The 4,471-nt window shown below is 36.6% G+C and overlaps 1 non-coding gene across 1 annotated transcript; it reads right to left on the reverse strand.

Annotated features, from left to right (window-relative positions):
• Positions 1-1,443: 1,443 nt before the first annotated feature.
• Positions 1,444-1,516, reverse strand: TRNAC-ACA. Its single transcript has one exon. It is a non-coding gene; the product is annotated as a tRNA-Cys (tRNA).
• Positions 1,517-4,471: the final 2,955 nt, after the last annotated feature.

Consider the following 4,471-nt stretch of genomic DNA (forward strand, 5'->3'; position numbering starts at 1 on the left):
ATGGTTTGCCTTGGAAATGAACAAAGATCATTCTGTCATTTTGGAGATTGCATCCAAGTACTGCATTTCGGACTCTTTTGTTTGCTGTGGTGGCTACTCCATTTCTTCTAAGGGATTCCTGCCCACAGTAGTAGATATAATGGTCATCTGAGTTAAATTCATCTGAGTTATATTGGGCTATAGCAGTCAGAAAAACAGGGTCTGTTTTACTTAGCTTAGGTGCTAGTGAGGAGATATTCATTAAGTACACAATGTGCCAAGTTGTGAGATGTGCCCTGAAGAAGGATAATAAAGAGTACAGTGAAGCAGGGGGTGGATGGTAAGAACTAGAAAATGGTCAGGATGGCCTCTTTGATGTCACAGGAGGGAATAAACCTTATAGCTCTGGGAGGAAAGAGCATTCTAGGCAAAGAGAATAGCCATATACAAACATCCTATGCTATAAATGGACTTGGCTTGTTTGAAAAATTGCCCATATGGCCAGAGTGGGGCATGGTGTCAGGCAGAGAGACAGGTTATCAGATCAAAGAGACAGTGGACAGTCAGATTATAGAGGGATTTGAAGGCTGTGATAAGGACTTTGGGTTTTACCAGGGGCCGATGGAAGCAATTGGAAGTGACATGATCTGATTTGTGACTTTAAAGGATTGCTTTGTTTATTGTATGCAGCATAGATCATACAGAAACAAGTGAGGAAGGCAGGAGATAGCAATCCAAAAGCACACCATTGTTGCTTGGGCCACAGAGAAGAATGAGAAAAGAGGATTTAAAAGTGACTTTAATATGATAATCCCTCAGGATTAAGAGATATCACTTATATGTGGAATCTGAAAAAATGATATAAATGGATTTGTTTATAAAATAGAAACAGACTCATAGACAGATAAAAGTTTATGGTTACCAAAGGGGAGAGTAGGGATGGGAGATAAATTAGCAGTTTGGGATTAACATATACACACTATTATAGATAAGCTAGAAGAGCAACAAGGACCCACTGTTTAGCATAGGGAACCATATTCAATATCTTGTAACAACCTATAATGAAAAAGAATCTGAAAAACTATTGAATCACTTTGCTGTACATCTGAAATTAAAAATATATTGTAAATCAATGATACTTCATTTTAAAAACTGTTTAAAAAATAATGACCTTAAGATTTTTGTTATAAATAGCTGGTAGAATCTGTTATACACAGTGAACTCAAGAAGTCAAGAAGAGAAAAACAAATATCATATGTTAATCCATATATGTAAGAGTTGGACATGACTGAAACGACTTAGCAGCAGCAAGCTCACAGCTGATATATAGATTTGTTAATTGTGAGTGTGAAGCTCGCTCAGTCGTGTCCGACTCTTTACGATCCCATGGACTGTGGCCTCCATCCGTGGGATTCTCCAGGCAAGAATACTGGAGTGGGTTGCCATTTCCTTCTCCAGGAGATGTTCCCAACCCAGGGATCGAACCTGGGTCTCCCGCATTGTAGGCAGGCGCTTTACCATCTGAGCTACCCGAGGAATTATTAAGGCTAGAAATGCTTTTTTGAGAGTAATCATCTATGGAGGGTATTTAAAGACTTGAGTGTGCATGATATCACCCTTGGAATGAGTATAGATAGAAAAGAAAAGAATTCTAAGGATTGAATCTTGAAATATCCAATGTTCAGAGGTTGGAGAGATAAAAAGAAAACATGTCACAGAATCAAGAAAGAGTGGTCAATAAAGTAACTGGAGAATCAAGAGAATGAAGAGCCTTGGAGCCCAGTTGAAGAAAGTATTTCAAGAAGAAAGAAGTGATCAGAATATCAGATGTGGCTGAGTTCAAAAAAAAGTAAATAGAAATACATGCTGGATTTGGCAACTTTACGGTCATGGGTGACCTTAACAAGGATGAATTCTATGGAATGGTAGGTGAGCAGTGGTATATTGATAAATTTTAAAAACTGACTACCAGGCAAAAGAAAGCTCTGATTTGTAGCATTTTCCAATTTCCACAGTGTAAACACTCCCACTGTTGCCAGTTTCAAGCTGCCAGTGTGACATTGGAATATGAAACTGGAAAACGGTGTGCACAATTGGATCTTGTAAGCAGGGAAAACCAGCCTGGCACACAACTTTTGGTGTGGATGAAAAATTTCTTTAAAAATTCTATTAAAATATCTATGCAGCAAAGTAAATATGGTTTATTGATTTTAAGGTATATTGAAAGAGTTCATGATTTCTTGTGATGAAAATTTATCTTCCTGGGACTAATTACAAGGTTTTGCCAGTCATGGATACCATAGATAGGTTTTATATTTGATAGAGCAGTTTTCTAACTAGCATTATTAAAATGTCTTTGCATATTCTCAGGTTTCAAAAGAGAAAAAAAGAAGTTAATCTCTAGATTTGGTCTTAAATACCAAATACCAATCTCTATCAGGTATTTGGTATACTAGGCTTCCCTGATATATCAGGGAATTTGGTATTGGAATTTGGTATATCAGGTAGCTGATGTATCCAGATAGCTCAGTTGGTGAAGAATCCACCTGCAATGCAGGAGACCCCGGTTCGATTCCTGGGTTGGGAAGATCTGCTGGAGAAGGGATAGGCCAACTACTCCAGTACTCTTGGGCTTCCCTTGTGGCTCAGCTGGTAAAGAATCAGCCTGCAATGAGGGAGACCTGGGTTTGATCCCTGGGTTGAGAAGATCCCCTGGAGAAAGGAATGGGTACCCACTCCAGTATTCTGGCCTGGAGAATTCCATGGACTGTATAGTTCATTTGGTCACAAAGAGTCAGCAATGACTGAGCGACTTCCACTTTCACTTTCACAAATCTCTAGATTTGGCACCTTGATATCTATTTCTTTACTGATATTTGTCAACATATTGGGATTGTTAGCCCTGTTTTTTTTTTTTTTTCCCTTGGTGAGCCAGGGTTATGAACCTAATGCACTTATACATGAAATTTATGATTTGTATTCAATACCTTCATTTTTAGGGCTTCCCAGGTGATGCTAGTGGTAAGGAACCCACCTGCTAACACAGCAGACATAAGAAATGCAGGTTCAATCCCTGGGTCAGGAAGATCCCCTGGAGTAGGATATGGCAACCACTCCAGTATCTTGCCTGGAGAATCCCCATGGACAGAGGAGCCTTCAGGCTAAAGTCCATGGGGTTGTAAAGAGTCAGACAAGACTGAAGCGAAAACTTGCACTCATGAAATTGCATTTTTAAATATTTTTTAAACTTTACTGGTGGCATATGTTCCTTATAGAAACAAATATTCATATAATAAAAATAAGAAAAATAGAATATACTGTGCTTACAATGTACAAAATATTATAACCCACAATATATAAAAGACCTTTAAGAATCAATAAGAAAATGATAAACAACAAATGGAAAGACTGGCAAATTAAACAGGAATTTCATAAAAAAGAAAGCTCAAATGGCCTATAAACATATGAAAAGATGCTTACTTTAATTAGTAATCAAAAAAATGCAAATTAGAATAATAATGTGACACAATTTCACACCAACCAGATTGGCAAAAAATGTTTTAAAAATTGGAAAATATAAAGTGCTAAGGCTATAGAACCAGGAAAACTCTGATGGGGGTATAAACTGATATAGCCAAATTAAAAAACTGACAGGCATTAATCAGCAAAGTTGAACATGCACAGATCTTACAATCTAGCATTTTTTATTTCCCAAAGAAACTTCTTACATGCACACCAGAAAACTTATATAAAGATATCTAAAAGAGAATAAGAGAAAAAAAAGAGCAAGCATTAGAATAGAGAAGAAAACTTAGGTAAAACCATATTATGGGATATTACTGGTAGTGAAGATAAAAAAGTTACTGCTACATAATCAGATTAGATGAATCTCAAACATGTAATGTTAAGTGAAAAAATAATTCACTGATAACTATGTACAGTATGACTCATCCTATAAAAATGGTTTTCAAAAACATGCAAACAGTATGCGTACATTGGTGGCTAACAATAGAAAGATATGGAAGGGACTGAGGAACATAAAATTCAGGATACTGGTTACCTCTGGGTAGAGGAAGGAAGAGATGAGACTGCTGAGGTTACATAGAGGGTTTCTTATTTTCTGATAATGTTTTATGTCTTAACCTTGGTGGCAGAACATGGATGTCCATTTTATGATTTCCGAACTATAAAATGTTTTATATGTTGTTTCATGTGATGCTATTTTTCATTTATATGTATAATATATAGTGTAATATTGGTGTATATGTACCAAAAATGAACAAATTGAAGAAGAAGAAATAGATTTAGTTAAGGGTCATTATTAGTAATCTAGATAAACAACAAAATCTGATATCTTGGGAAGAATAGGGATGGAAAGGAAAGAAAAAATGCACAAGACAATAGATAATAAAAAGCTGTCAACACTGGTCAATAGCATAAGAGAAGGGAGGTGATGGAAGATGTCCTCATGCTGTGAAGCCCAGCTGATATT

The sequence above is a fragment of the Oryx dammah genome, unplaced genomic scaffold (assembly GCF_014754425.2).
Source record: "Oryx dammah isolate SB20612 unplaced genomic scaffold, SCBI_Odam_1.1 HiC_scaffold_27, whole genome shotgun sequence".
In the NCBI taxonomy this organism is placed as follows: Eukaryota; Metazoa; Chordata; class Mammalia; order Artiodactyla; family Bovidae; genus Oryx; species Oryx dammah.